This window comes from Prionailurus viverrinus, chromosome B4 (genome assembly GCF_022837055.1).
Source record: "Prionailurus viverrinus isolate Anna chromosome B4, UM_Priviv_1.0, whole genome shotgun sequence".
NCBI classification, from domain to species: domain Eukaryota; kingdom Metazoa; phylum Chordata; class Mammalia; order Carnivora; family Felidae; genus Prionailurus; species Prionailurus viverrinus.
Window position 1 is genome coordinate 94998490 of NC_062567.1, and position 16698 is coordinate 95015187.

A 16698-nucleotide genomic window follows, 5' to 3' on the forward strand; every position below is an offset into this window, starting at 1 on the left:
GCATGATTACTTATGTGGAAAATCCAAAATATCTTACAAAAAAGCTACTAGAACATGTTATTTAAGCAAAGATATACAAGTTTAAAAAACAGAAATCAATTATATTTCTATAAGCTAATAAAAAAAATCAGAAATTGAAACTAAAACAGTCATCCCATTTATAATAGCACTAAAAAGTATGATGTTCTCAGTGATAAATATGACAAAAGATGTGCAACACTTATATACTGAAATCATTGTATTTAGGGGTCATCTTTCTTTAGTTTTCTTTAATCCAGTTGAGTTTAGGTGGATTATCTACTTTGAAAGCCACTCTCACAATTTTAGTATTTGTTATGGCAACACACTCCTCTACTATCAGAATGGCATTTGTTATCATTTGCTGTATAAAAATTACCTAAATCTCCACTTCAGCAGTTTGCTGGGACTGCAGACATCCCAAGGCTCTACTGGGAAAAGATATGCTTTCAAGATCACTCACCTGTTTGTTTGCAGGGTTTTGTTCCTTAATTGCTGTTGGCCAGAGGCTGCCCTCAACAGTTTACAGTATGGCAACTGGCTTCATCAGAACATCCTGAAAGACATTGAGAGAGAGAGAGAGAGAGAGAGAGAGAGAATGAGACGGAGCAGGACAGAAGACACAATCCTTTGTATCTGAATCTTAGAAGTGACACTTCATCACTTTCACCGTATTGTGGCATGATTACCAGGAAGAAGGGTTTGTGTTGGGAAGCATTTCAGAACTGTCTACCACAGTTTTCTTCTGACTCCCAATAATTCATGTCCCTTCCATGCAAAAGACATTCATTTCCTCTCAAACTATAAAATTTTCATCCCACGATGTCATGTCAAAGTTTAAAATCTCATTATCTAAATCAGATACAGGTGTGGATAAGCCTTCTAGAGCATAAGTCCTCTAGATTTGTAAATCTCTGGAAAAAAAAAAACAAAACAAGTATCTGCTCCCCTCACCCTACACAGACTTAATATACATTGGTAAAACAGGCATGAGATAAATGCTATGGATACTCCTGTTCAAAATGGTGGTGGGATCAGGGATGAGGGGATAAGAGACACAAAGAACTTGGTGGTTTCTAGCAATTCTGAAATTCACCTGGACAAATTTGGGTAATTTTATTAGATTCCAAGACCTGTGAGTAATTTCCTATGGTTCTTAGCTCCACTATTTGGACTCTTCTAGTTGCCCTCTAGTCATCCTTTCTTTTCCTTTCTTTCCATGTGTTTACAGCTTAGTTGCTCAGTTAGCTCCCTGCTGGTAGAGCTTTGGGGGTCCTAGAACCTCTTTTATTTTTATTTTTATTTAAAAATTTTTTAAACATTTATTTATTTTTTTAGAGACAGAGAGAGACAGAGCATGAGCAGGGGAGACACAGAATCGGAAGCAGGCTCCAGGCTCTGAGCTGTCAGCACAGGGCCCGATGTGGGGCTTGAACTCACGAAGTGTGAGATCATGACCTGAGTCGAAGCCGGTCGCTTAACTGACTGAGCCACCCAGGCGCCCCGAACCTCTTATTTTACACTCTCCTTGTCCCTTACAGTCCAAGCTGGCTGTTTTTACAGATAGCTTTCTCAGAAACTTTATCAGTGCCTGTGACTATCTTTGGGATTTACTCCATTAGATAAAATCCACACCAACAGTTTTTTTCAAGAAAATGAAATTTTTTTTTTTTGCAAAATTTTTTCCACCTTGGGATCCTGCTCAGATGGTTGAGGAATAAAGCTCTTAAGCTTCTTAGTAGGCCTATTCTTCAAATGAAAGTTATCTTTCAGCAAACCCTTTACTTTTTAAAGACCACTTTGTATGGTTGACGAATACTGTGATACTTTTATCATTCTGAGGTCTTCATAAAAGGTTGTATGTTTTTGCTAACATGCTATTCAAAATCTTTACAGTCTTGATACACTATTTCCAAAGCCATTTGCACACTTTTGGTGTTTGTTATGGTATTATCCAATAAAATGGTATGTTTGTATACCATTAAGATATATCAAACGGCATTTGTTTTCTATTGCTTGTAACAAGTTACAAAATCAGTGGCTTTACCCCACAACATATACTACCTCCCAGTTCTTATAGGTCAGATATCCAAGTACAGCCTAACAGGGTTCTCTGATTTAGGTTCTCTCAAGCCTGCAATTATGGTGTCAGCTTCAGACTCAGTCATCTTAAGATTCAAGTAGGAAAGGACCTAATTTCAACCTCACTGACATGGTTGTTGGCAGGACTCAATTCTTTGTAAGCTATTGATCTGAAGCTACCTTCAGCGACTTGCATGTGGGTTTTTCCAAGGCAGCTCACAATAAGGCAGCTGGCTTCCCCCAATAAAGCAAGAGTGAAGAGAGTGCAAGCAAGACTAAAATTATAGTCTTCTGTGAGCTATTATTAGTGACATTCCATCTCTTTCATTGCATCCTATTCATTAGAAGCAAGTCAAAAGTCCCAGACTATATAAGATGTTACACAAGGACATGAATACAAAGAGGCAGAGATCACTGGGAGCCATTTCAGGAGTTGGCCACTATACAATCACTGTGAAATTATACAGTTACTTTGCACATAACTTCTGGGAAAAAGTCTTCATTTTCACATTATACCAGGGAGTTATAGAGGGGGGTGGGAAATATTTGTTCAAGAGAGACTATCTATGAAAAGACAACTAAAAACTCATTGATGAGCTTATCGTTTGGTTATCTTTCTAGTAATGGAGAAGAGAAGACAAGGTGACACTGATGAGCGAATCTTAACTTCCCAATGTATTGAGATTTGGAAGACAGAACTTCTAGAATGTGCACAGACCTAAAGATATTATGATTTTATGAAATACCAAAACAAATTTTTACTCTTACCAATCAACCAACTTTTCACTTTCCCTTCCCCAAATCAGCTGCAATTCCTATTAAGATTAAAGATAAAGCTACCAATCAAGCCTAGACTTTTTACTATTTGGGAGGGAAAAAAATTGTTTTAACCCTTCTAATTTTTCAGCAATTCTGTTTAAGTGCTAATATATATGAAACAGTTAAACAGATAAATAAAATTGATGGAATGAAAGGTTGTTATGGTCTAAAATTTTGGGTCTTTTCCAAGTTCATATGTTGAAATCTTAACCTCCAAGGTGATGGTTTTAGGAGGTGAGGCTTTTGAGAGGTGATTACGTCATGAAGGTGAAATCCTCACAAATGGTATTAGTGACCTTATAAAAGAGGCCTCAGAAAGCTAGCTTGCCCCTTTCCACCAGGTGAGAATGTAACGTGAGAAGGTGCCATCTATGAACACAGATGCTTTCCTCACTGGACACTGAATCTACTGTCACTTTGATCTTGGATTTCCCAGCCTCGAGAACAAATAAATATTTGTTGTTTATAATCCACCCAGTTTATGACATCTTTTTATAGTAGCATGAATAGACTAAGACAATCTAAAGTATTATTTTATTTGTTGGTATCAAGTCTAAATATATACAGTAGAAGGACACATAATAACTTTTATAATTGAAGGTATTTCTCAGCAGGAGAGAAAGAGGGAAGTACAAAACTGTAGAGAAAATATTTTGTGTTTCTGCACCATTAGGGCTTTCTGAGCAAATCTTACTGAAACCTGGAACTTGAACTAAAATAAAAGATAAGGCTTAGAGGTTAATTTATGACTGAATAGATAGTGAGAACTCCAGGGAGAGGTATGTGTTACATTTCAAGGGAGGAGAAGTCACAGGATCATGAAGACATCCTTTTGGTTTTAAAGTTGGAGATACTGGTCTTATTTTTTCCCCTGGAGGGATTTATTTACTTACTAAATAGTGAAGACTCAGAATTTTTCTCATTACATTTTCAAGGGTATTTCCTCAGAAGCTGAGGAGGGTAATAGCTGCCTTTTTCTCCTATGTAAACATCAAGAAACATCAAGATTCTTTTTCTTTCTTTCTTTCTTTCTTTTTTTTTTTTGTTTTAAGGTATCCTTGCCTACAGTAGACCCTCTTACATGTTGGATGATATTTGGTTCTGATTGCATCATACAGGGGTAAGAATGGGGACAAAAGGAAACCAATACAATTATTGCTGTAAGTAAATAATAATTGTTTTGCTTTAGAAATTTCATGTTTGAATTTAGGATGATATTAACAAATACAGATATATAGAATATGCTCAGATAGAGGTACTCATTAAAGTTATAACTGTATCTGTATTATCTATTTTTAAACAAAATTATCTATTTTTAAACAAAATTTTAACAAAATATTTTTTTCAATATATGAAATTTAGTGTCAAATTGGTTTCCATACAACACTGGGTGCTCATCCCAAAAGGTGCCCTCCTCAATACCCATCACCCACCCTCCCCTCCCTCCCACCCCCCCATCAACCCTCAGTTTGTTCTCAGTTTTTAAGAGTCTCTTATGCTTTTAACAAAATATTTTTAACAAAATATTTAACAAAATAAGGTCTAATATAAATATTACAAATTACAATATTACAAATTACAATATTTATATTACAAATATAAATTTTACCATGTTTAAAATCTGGTCAGGTATATAATGACTACTATATTGGCTTCATAATTGTAAAAAAAATAAATAAAAAATAATGTTTTTGGTCAACATTTTGGTAAGGATCCCAGGGAAGGTGTGTGGAGGAGGAGTTAAAGAAAGCTTTGACCTTCATATACATACATTCTTCCACAGTGGAAATATGAAGGCAGTAATTTCACTTTAAAATATATAAGGAGTCTACTTTTCAAAGGAGCAGGATTAACCGCTTTGTACATAAACCTTCTAGGATGTAATTTAGACTATTTAATATTCTGATCAGAAATAGCATCCTTGGAATACTACAGTTTTAATTTTTTTTTAATAAAACAATCACTTTTTCCTAAACAAAACTTATTCAAAAAGGCTGTTATTTTCTTAGAATTAATTTTAAAAGTTTTGAAATGGATGATTTTGGCTGTAAGGATAATATTGTTATAAAACTGGCCAAGAGGTCAAGTGGGTATGTAATCAAGAAATTTATAAGTCACATAATACTCATGGAATTTAAAAATATATATTTATTAAGTAACTAGAAGGGATCATATGCTTCCATTTATAGCAGATTACAGTGCTAATTTCAAAATGGGAACTTCTCTAGACTGGTATAACTTCCCTTGAATAGTTTAATTACTAATTGTATACCCACAGTCTATCTATTAATTCCTTGAGCTGCTCTCAAATCCCATCACTAGTCATTATTTTTAACCGTAATATGATTGAGGATTTACCTGTGGGGATCTATTAAGGGAAAGGGAAAATTTAACCTAGAGCTCCATGATTCTTAAGTCATTAGTCAGTTTACCAGTAAATCAGTTACTAATATGTTCAGCTGGAAATAGATCATGGAAATTTATTTGAATCACCAAAAAGAAATCAAGAGACACATGGTAGTCCAGTAGTCATACTGTGTGCCCTAGTAATATAATAGATAACTCATAATCTTTTCTAATCTTTATTCTACTAACATTAATGTGCTAGCTTCTAGTGCCACGTTTGATGCTTCATGGTTTCCAGAAGGCTCAAAATCATACATTGGTGTTACACATAGAAGATAGAAAGGGGAGGCAAGTAAAGACTGAACCCAGATGGGGTGGGGGCACTTTCTAGACATCCTCAACTTACGTTACACTGGCCAGAAATGTGTCACATGATTGCCCTAGCTCAGGGAGTCTGAGAAAGATAGTATTTTGGGCTCAGAATATTCTTCATTTTGCAAATTTAGGGTTTTGTTATTAAGGAAGAGTGGGAAATTGATACTGGATAAGCAATCCAACAATATGAATTAAAATAAGCATCTTCTTTAGGTCATGGTAAAATACATCTCATTACATCTCATTAAAAGAGATATTAATTTGCACAGAGTATAATGATAATAGCTAATATTAATTGATAGCTTACTCTTTCAAGAAAAAAAGATGTCAGTACTTTGTAAGTGTTAAGTAATTAAAAACAAACACTTTATGCAATGAAAATCATTACCCCAAGCATGCAAATGAGAACCTGAGACATAAATAACTTGTTCATATTACTCAGCTACTTTAGTAGTGAATCAAAGGTTAAAATAAAGTATTAAATTCCCTAACCTTGATGTCCCCATTTGTACAATGGAGAATACAACTGTATATATTCTGCGAAATATATTCATGTGAAGCCACATATATTCACGTGAAAAGGATCAAGTAATACGTAGATGGAAATATCTTAAAATACTAAATTCTCAGTAAACTTCAGCTGTTACTATTATCTCAGCTGCTTCATCACATTTTTTAAATAGTCTGAAAAAAAATAATGTGCCCAGATTAGCTTTTTCATATATATTCAGTTCTATACTTGACTTTTTAAAAGCTTTCTGTAAATATAGTTACAAACACCTTTTAAAAGTTTAAGATAGGTCAGTTAAACACACAAAAAAGAATGACAATAGAAATTGATTTTCGTACTGATAATTTAAAAATAAAATATTTTCTTCTTTGAAAATCTTGTGAAAGTACTGAAAAGTACAAAGCTATCCATTTTATAGCACTTTCCATAAAAACAAAACAAAACAAAAACCCATCTTGTTTAATCTTCACAATAACAAAATAAATAAACCAGTTGTTCTCATTTCCATTTTTTAATGATAAGATTAAAACTGCATGATCAAACAACTGCCTAATTCAAAAGTCTTAGAAACTGGCAGAGGAGGAACCAGAATCCAGTCTACTGTACTAAATTCTAAACCCAGTGCTTTAAGTACAAATTGCAGCGAATACTATAATGACAACATCTTACCATCATATTTCTATTGATTCAGAAATTAGATAAGAAAATAAGCATTCATTGAAATGCATTAAGATGAGAGTTTTTTGGCTGAATAATTTTTGAATACCCTAACTGTTCATATGAATACAGAATACTTTTTATACAAAAGAGTACTTACTTGCCTTTTAGCTTTTGTATGTTGAAAATAGACTTAAACACAAGTCAATAAAAGGTTAGTGAAATAATTCAAACTCTGGTTTTGCAACTGATTTTTTGAATGGCCTCAGGAAAATGATCTAACACATTTGCATGTTTCCTCATTTGTAAAATGAGAAGTAAAATGTTTATTTTCCTACCTCCATGGGTGTTATATGAACTAATTAGTCAAGTGTAATTAGCAAGTAAAGGCAGGTTATGATTAGTTTCTTTTGCAGAATAGAGAACTGGTCAAACTTCCTAATATTTGCTAATAAGTAGAATTGACTGAAAAACAACACAGGTTTGTTGTAAGATATTTTGGTAAATTTAAAAGTCCTTTACCAAAAGAAATAAATATTGAATTGGGTGTGTTCTTAAGAAACAATTACCTCTATGTTTCTAGTTAGTTAAAGAAAGATAACAATGAAAAAGTTTATTAGAATTTCCCTATTACAAACATTTGTAAGAAATCATAGAACATAAATTCTAGGCACTAAAATGGACCTTTCGTTTCCTGGAAGCCTACCTCTTCTTATGTTTGAATCTTCTCTATAAATTACCTATCAAGCCTTTCCTTTCTTCTAAGATTTCCAATGCACCCATTACATTCAAGCATACATATTTAAATTTTTACAAAGTAAAACATACATCAGCAAAGTGCATAGAATACAGATGCTTAAGTCATAAGCCACAGCTTAATAAATCATCAGAATGTACATACACATGTAACATCAACTTGAATAAAGAAAACCCATTTTTAGCATCACCTAAATCCCTCTCAAATCATTTTCCAATCTACATTATCTTTATCTTCCCCAAAGTAAAGTTGCCAGATAAAATACAAAATGCAATGTTTGGTACATACTTATACTAAATAAATTTCCATTATTTGCTTAAAATTCAAATTTAACTGAGTATCTTGTATTTCTTTTCCTTCCTCTTTTCCTTAAGTCTAACAAAATAAATTAGTTTGGCCTTAAAAAAACTTTATGTAAAGTAAAATCAATATATTATAAATACTTTTCTGTGTGATTTTTTTATTCTACTTTGTGGGTTTTATCCATTATTTACTATAATTCTTCAATAATATCTAATTCCCAAAGTTCAAATTTCCCAAATTGTCTCAAAAGTGGTTTTTATACTTGGTTTGTTCAATCAGGTTCAAAAAGCAAACAAACAAAGAAAGAAAACATTGCATTTTGTGAATATTTACTTTATGTATATTTTTTCCCATTTTTTTTTATTGTGGTAAACTCACATAACATAAGATTTACTATCTTAAACATTTTTAAGATTACAATGTGCTATCATCCCACCATCACATGGATACATTTTTTTATTACATATTTTGAAATGCAATTGGTAGGTCATAGAAGATACATACATTCAATTTTAGTAGACATTTCCAGAGTTATCCAAAATAGCCATACCAATTCAAATTCATATATTATAAAAATCTTGGACAGCGACATGCAGAAGAATGAAACTGGACCACTTTCTTACACCACACATAAAAAAAAATTGAAAATAGATGAAAGACCTACATGTGAGAAAGGAAACCATCAAAATCCTACAGGAGAAAACAAGCAGCAATGTCTTTGACCTCAGCCACAGCAACTACTTACTTAGACATGTCTCTGGAGGTAAGGGAAATTAAAACAAAAATGAACTATCGGGACATTAAGATAAAAAGCTTCTGCACAGCAAAGGAAACAATCAACAAAACTAAAAGGCAACTGACGGAATGGGAGAAGATATTTGCAAAGACATATCGCATAAAGGGTTAGTATCCAAAATCTTTAAAGTATTTATCAAACTCAAAACCCAAGAAACAAATAATCCAGTGAAGAAAGGGGCAGAAGACATGAATAGACATGTCTTCTTTTCCAAAGAAGACATCCAGATGGCTAACAGACACATGAAAAGATGCTCAACATCTCAACATCACCCATCATCAGAGAAATACAAATCAAAACCACAATGAAATACCACCTCATATCTGTCAGAATGGCTAAAATTAACAAGTCAAGAAACAAGAGATGTTGGTAAGGATGTGAAGAAAAAGGAATCCTTTTGCAGTGTTGGTGGGAATGCAAACTAGTGCAGGCACTCTGGAAAACAGTATGGAGGTTCCATATTAAATTTTATTTCCAAATTAAAAATAGAATTACCCTATGGACCAGTAATTGCACTACTAGGTATTTTTCCAAAGGATACAAAAATTCTTATTTGAAGGGGCATGTGCACCCCAATGTTTATAGCAGCACTACAACAATAGCCAAATTATGGAAAGAGCCAAAATGAATGGATAAAGAAGATGTAGGATACACACACACACACACACACACACACACACACACACACACGCTCATGCACACACACACAATGGAATACTACTCTTCAATTAAGAAGAATGAAATCTTGCCATTTGCAACAACATGGATGTAACTAGAGTGTATTATGCTAAGTGAAACAAGTCGGTCAGAGAAAAGCAAATATCATATGATTTCACTCATATGTGGAATTTAAGAAACACAACAGATGAGCATTGGGGAAGGGAAGGAAAAATAAGGTAAAAAGAGAGAGAGAGGCAAACCTTAAGGACTCTTAAATACAGAGAACAAACTGAAGGTTGCTGAAGGGGAGGTGGGTGGGAGGATGGGTGAGGGATGGGTATTAAGGAGGGCTTTTGTAGGGATGAGCATACGGTGTTATATGTAAGTGATGAATCACTGGGTTCTACTCCTGAAGCCAATACTACACTGTATGTTAACTAACTTGAATTTAAATAAATAAACTTAAAAAATATCTTGCCCACTCTTTGGTTTACCTTTTCTTAGTTGCTCACTTTTTCAGTGAACAGAATTATTTAATTATAATGTACTTTAATTTATCAATCTTTTTATTTATTGTTAGTTTTCTTTGTTGTTATTATATGTTTAAATAGTTTTTCTTTTCTTTAAGGAGTCACTTACTTACTAGACCTTCATGGTTAAAACTTGATAACTTGTATAGCAGGTTCTAAACATCCTAGCATTGTATTTTATCTTGAAGGATTATTTTTTTCTACATTTACATTACATCTCTTCATTTAAAATCTATATCTAAGTAGCCAGTTTCCATTAAAATTTTTTCTTGGATATTTTTAAGAAGTACAGTGAGTATATAAATCAATTTACAATAAACTGATATTTACAAACCTTCCCATAAACCCATAAAATAATACTTTTACATATTACTTATGTAGGTCTTGTGGTAGGCAGAACAATGATCTTCCAAAGATAATCGTGTCTTGATCCCCATAGTAAGAAAATGTGTTAGCTTCCATGGAAATAAAAGAATTTTGCAGATATAATTAAGCAAAGGATCTTGAGATGAGGAGATGATCCTATATTATGAAGGTAAACCACATGTAACATGAAAGGTCCTTAGACAAGAAAGGCAGGAAGGTGGGAGTCTGAGAGAAGATGCCATACAGCTGTGTTTGAAGATAGAGGATTTGGCCATGAGTCAAAGAATGGTGGCAGCTTCTAGAAGCTAGAAAAGTCAAGAAAATGGAGTCTCCTCTAAAAGGAACACAGCCATGCCAACACTTTGACTTTATGACTTCTCACTTCTAGAATTGTAAGATAATAAATTTGTGATTGTGAAGACAAAAAGTTTATAGCAATTTATAAAAGCAGCAGTAAGACAGTGATTTGATAATGGTACTTAGACATGGGGTCCCACTGTATCATATACCTCAAAATGTGAAAGTTGGTTTGGAATTAGGAAATGGACAACAGATGGAGGAATTTGAGGCCTTGATAGAAAAGGCTAGATTACTTTAAATAAGTTGTTTGTTGAACGATAGTTATTAAAATTTCTAGTAATGAGCATACACACGAAAATGAAAAACATCGTAGAGAAAACCCCCAGAGGAGGCAGGAGAGTCAGGGTTAGTGTAATATAATGTGAGAAAGAGTTGATGTGTCATTGCTAGTTTTAAAGATGCAGAGAGGTACCATGAACCAAGGAATAGTTGTGGCCTCTAGGATTTGGAAAAGTCAAGGAGACAAGTTCTTCTTTAGAGCCTCTAGAAGGAAAGCCTGCAGGCACATTGATTTTAGCCCAGTAGAACCTATTTTGGCCTCTGACCTTTTAGAACTGTAATTTGTTACAGTAGCAATAAACTAATACAGGCCTTTAAAATTTCTGTAAATAATATTTTGTAGTTTTTTTTGTATAGAGGTTTTGAAAACTTCTCAAGGTATTTTTTTTTCTATTTATTTATTTATTTTGAGAGAGAGAGAGAGTGTGTGTGTGAGTGCAAGTGGCGGAGGGGCAGACAGAAAGGGAGAAAGAGTCAGCATAGAGTCTGATGCCGGGCTTGATCTCATGAACTGTGCAATCATGACCTGACCAGAAATCAAGAGTCAGACCCCCAACTGACTGAGCCACTCATGTACCCTTCCAAGGTTTTTTTTTTTTTAATTTTTTTTCAACGTTTATTTATTATTTTTGGGACAGAGAGAGACAGAGCATAAACGGGGGAGGGGCAGAGAGAGAGGGAGACACAGAATCGGAAACAGGCTCCAGGCTCTGAGCCATCAGCCCAGAGCCTGACGCGGGGCTCGAACTCAGGGACCGCGAGATCGTGACCTGGCTGAAGTCGGACGCTTAACCGACTGCGCCACCCAGACGCCCCTCAAGGTATTTTTAATGCAATAAAATATTACCCATTAAAATCCATCCTTAACTTTAACTTTCTTTATCTTTGATAGATATCACCTGCATCGCCTACTGAGGTAGGGTTTGTCTAGGTTTTCCACTGTAATGTTACTCTCTTCCTTCCCTCCTTTCCATACCATACTCTTTGGAAGGAAATCACAGCCCATATTTAAGGAATAGGGAGTTATGCTTCAACTCCTTGAGAGCAAAATATCTATATAAATTGTTTGAAGTCCTATGCATGGGAAATTTGTCTCTTCTTCCCCAAATTTATTTATTCAATTACTTATTTATATCGGTATGGACTCAGTCATGGAGTCATGGAGCATCTGAAGAATACTGACGTAGGAAGTCACCCATGAAATAGAGAGCCTTGGTGGAAGTACAGGTTTCTAGAAGAGAAGTTCCAACAGTCCACTGGAAAAAAATTATTTATATATTATATAATATTATAAATATTATATAATAATATGTTTGGATGCACTGGAGTGAATAACAGAAACAGCTTAACTGCTTATATCAAACCTCTTTTAAGGTGGCACAGTTTAGGCTACGCAAGTCCTTTCTAGTCCATAATACTACTACCGTGTGGAAAAGGAAAAGCAGGTGAGTGAGTCCCCAGCTTCCCCATCTGTGCAAATTAGTGCCAAAGACACTCATTTCTCTTTTGTAGCATTGAGTACTAAACTGGAAGCTCCATGACTGGGGTGAGGGAGGAGCTCAGGAGACCAGCAGAACAAATTCTCAGAGGGAATTAAAGGGACATGGTCCCTGATGACTACATTGTGGACTCCATCAGGAAGCCTACCCATGAGCTGTTGGAAAAAAAGCCCACAGATCCCTCCAATAGGCCTGTGGGCACCCCCAGTTCCCCACATGCCTCATCCACATACACCTCCACTCTGAGGCCAATATACTGTGCATGCTCCCAAGGGCAGTGGCAAAAGCAAGCTTTGTCAGATAACCAGAAAGCACATGCAGAATCATGGATAAGTCACAAACTTGAGCTGTAATGCCACCTTCAGGGAAACAAAAGAGGTTATACGCAGCTGTCCTGGTGCACTGAATTAATTTTGCCCTACATAAAAAAGAAGGAGCAAGTCATTCATACAACAGCTGTGAAAGCCTTAGACTATCCAACAGGAATGACTGAAGATATTTCTCCCCTGAAGACAGAGAATAAATATTGGAGGAGGTAACTGCTACTTCAAATGTGAGGATAGCTATGCAAAAGTCCATGGAACATAAAAAAAATCAGACAAACGTGGCATCACTAAAGACTCATTAAAATCCTCCAGTAACATAACTCAAAGACATGGATCTACAATTTACCCAATAAAGAATTCAAAATAACTGTTTGAAGGAAACTTAATGAACTAGAAAAAAACAGAAAAAGACAATTCAACATCAGGAAAACAATACACGAGGTGAGAAAATTAACAAGGTGATATATATCATAAAACAAAGAGCCAAACAATTTCTGGAGATGAAGAATTCAATGAATAAAATAATGCAACAGAGATCAGCAACAATGGAATAGACTAGACATAAGAAAGAATAGGTGAGGGGCTCCTGGGTGGCTCAGTCGGTTGAGCATATGACTTCAGCTCAGGTCATGATCTTGAGGTTCATGAGTTCAAGCCCTGTGCTGGGCTCTGTGCTGACAGCTTAGAGCCTGGAGCCTACTTCAGATTCTGTGTCTCCCTCTCTCTCTCTCAAAAATAAATAAAACATTAAAAAAAGAGAAAGAATAGGTGAGTTAGAACATAGAAACTTTAAAATTACCCAGTTGGAGAAGCACAAAGAAAAAAAAACAAGAGAAGTGAAGAAAGCCTACATGATATATATGACACCATCAAAAGAATCAATGTATGGAATTACTGAAGCTCCAGAAGAAGAGAGGGAGAAGGTGAAAGAAGATTTATTTAAAGAAATAATGGTTGAGAATTTCTGAAACCCAAGAACAGATTTGGACATCCAAGTTCATAGATCATGACACTGACAATTATTTCAATCCAAAATGATCTTCTCTAAGATACGTTATAAGAAACTATCAAAACCAAAGACAAAGAGAGAATTCTAAAAGCAGCAAGAAAAAAGAAGATTGTAACCTATAAAGTATTCCCCATTAGGCTCACATTAGATTTCTCAGCAAAAACCATACAGGTCCAGAAAGAGTGGGTAACCTTTTTAAGCTGAGGAAAGAAAAACAAACAAACAAAAACAAAAACAAAAACAAAAAAACTCCCGAACAAGAATATTCTATTGAGCAAAGGTTTTCTTCAGAAATGAAGGAGAAATGAAAACTTCCCCAGACACATAAAAGCTAAGAGAATTCATCACCACTAGCTTTGCCTTATAAGAAATACTGCAAAAAATTAGTTAAGCTGAAATGAAAGGATGCTAATTAGTAACATGCAGACATATGAAAACATACAATATACTGATAAAGGTAAATACATAGTTAAATTCAGAATATTTCCATATGGTAATGTGGGGCTATTTCAGCAATTTCACTATGGTATAAAGGTTAATGTGTAAGACTATTAAAAATAACTATAACCACCATAACATCTTAATGAATGCACAGTATAAAAAGAGGTATTTAAAAATGTCTTATGACATTAAACACATGAAATAGGAGAAATAAAATTGTTGAGTTTTGTATACAAAGTTATCAGTGTAAAACAGAATGTTATATCTAAAAATGTTTTATGTAGGTCTCATGGTACCCATAAAGCAAAACTTATAATAGATTCACAAATGATAAAGAGAAAGGAATTAAAGCATACAACTATAAAAAAAAATCACCAATTCACAGAGGAAGGCAACAAAAGAAGAAAGAAAAAAAAAGGAACTATAAAATAGGCAGAAAGCCATTGATAGTAAGACATTAGTAGTCTTTAAATACCAATAATAACTCTAAATATAAATGGATTGCATTATCCATTTAAAAGGCATGGATTGGCTGGGTGGATTTAACAAAGACTCAACCATATGCTGTCTACAGGAGACTCATTCAGTCTATTCATCTTTAAGGCGACACATAGGCTCAAAATGATGAGATGAAAAAAAAATTCCATGCCATTGGAAACTAAAAAAGAATGGGGGTATCTATACTTGTATCAGACAAAATAGACTTTAAGCCAAAAAAATGGTAGCAAGGAAACAAGATGATTATATAATGATAAAATTATAAATCCATCAAGAATATATAATAATTTTAAATAAATACATATCCAACATTGGAATAACTGAATATATTAAGTAAATACTAGCAGATATGAAAGAGAAGTAGCAATAAATAATTGTAGGGGACTTCAATATCCCATTTCAACAAACAGATTATCCAGGAAGAAAATCAACAAAGACATTAGACTTGAATGTATATTTACCTCTCTATATAGATATACATCTAGAACCCTTCATCCAAGAACAGCAGAATACACACTCTTCTCAAGTGTGCACAGGACATTCTCCAGAATAGATTATAAGATAGGCACAAAACAAGTCTTAACAAATCAAGAAGATTGAAATCATAACATGTATCTTTTGTAACTACAATGGTATGAAACTAGATATCAGTAATAAGAGGAAAGCTGGAAATTCCACAAATATATGAAAATCAAACATCATGGTCTTGAACAACCAATAGATCAAAGAAGAAATCAAAAGGAAAATCAATAATTATATGAAACAAATAAAAATGGAAACACAACACACCCAAACCTATGGGATACAGTAAAAGTAGCTGTTAAGGGGAAGTTTATAGAATTAAATGTCTACTGTAAGAAAAAAAAAGAAAGATCTCAAACAACATAAATTTATATCTCAAGGAACTAGGAAAGAGGAACAAATTCAGCCCAAAGTTAGCAGACAAAGGAAGTAACAAAGACCGAAGCAGAAATAAATGAAATAGGAAACAGAGAAATAATAGAAAAGATCAAACAAAACTAAGAGCTATTTTTTTTTTTTTTGAGAAGAGAGACAGAGTGAGAGAGCACAAGCCAAGGAGAGGGGCAGAGGGAGAGAGAGAGAAAAAGAGAGAGAATCTTAAGCAGACTCCACACACAGCACGGAGCCTGAGGAGGGGCTCAATCCCAAGACTCTGGTATCATGATCTGTGCTGAAATCCAGAGTAAGACGCTCAACTGACTGAGCCAGCCAGGTGCCTGGAAGAGCTTTTTTTTTTTTTTTAAAGATAAACAAAATTGAAAAACCTTTAACCAAGAAAGAAAATGAGAAGACCCAAATAAATAAAATCAGAAATGAAAGAGTAAACATTGCAATTGACACCACAGAAATATATAGATTCAAAAGAAACTACTCTGAACATTTAAATATCAAAAAAAATAGATGACCCAAAGAATGGATACATTATAGAAAAATACAACTTACCAAGATAGAATCGTAAAAAATAGAAAATATGAACAGACCAATAATGAATAGAGAGTGGATAAGTAATCAAAACCCCGCCAACAAAGAAAAACCCAGAACTCCATGATTTCACTGATGAGTTATACCAATTGTGTAAAGAAGAATTAATGCCAATGCTCTTCCAAAAAATTGAAGGGAAGAAATACTGCCAAACTCATAAGTCCAGCATTACTCTGACACCAAGCCAGTTAAGAACACTACATGAAAAGAAAACTACAGGCAAATGTCCCTTATTGGTATGAAGCGAAAATTATCAACAAAAATAGGCAAACTGAATTCAGCAGTATATTAAAAGGATCATACACTGTGATAAAACAGGATTTATTGTGCTATGCAAGGATGGCTCAACATATACAAATCAGTAAGTGTGATAAACCACATTAGTAGAATGAAAGATAAAAATCAATGACCATCTCAATAGATGTAGAAAAACCATTTGACAAAATGTAACTTCTTTTCATGATAAAACCTCTCAACAAATTGAATATAGAAGGAACATTCCTCAACATAATAAAGGCCACATATGATGAACCTACAGCTAACACTGTACTCAACGGTGAAAT

The 16698-nt window shown here is 34.2% G+C and overlaps 1 long non-coding RNA gene across 1 annotated transcript in view; it reads right to left on the reverse strand.

The window, feature by feature from the left end:
• Positions 1-391: 391 nt before the first annotated feature.
• The window catches only part of LOC125170386 (uncharacterized), a 227880-nt gene continuing 211573 nt past the window's right edge, over positions 392-16698 (reverse strand). Inside the window, exon 3 of the long non-coding RNA XR_007154009.1 lies at positions 392-574. This is a non-coding gene — a long non-coding RNA (uncharacterized LOC125170386). The remainder of the gene's footprint in view (positions 575-16698) is intronic.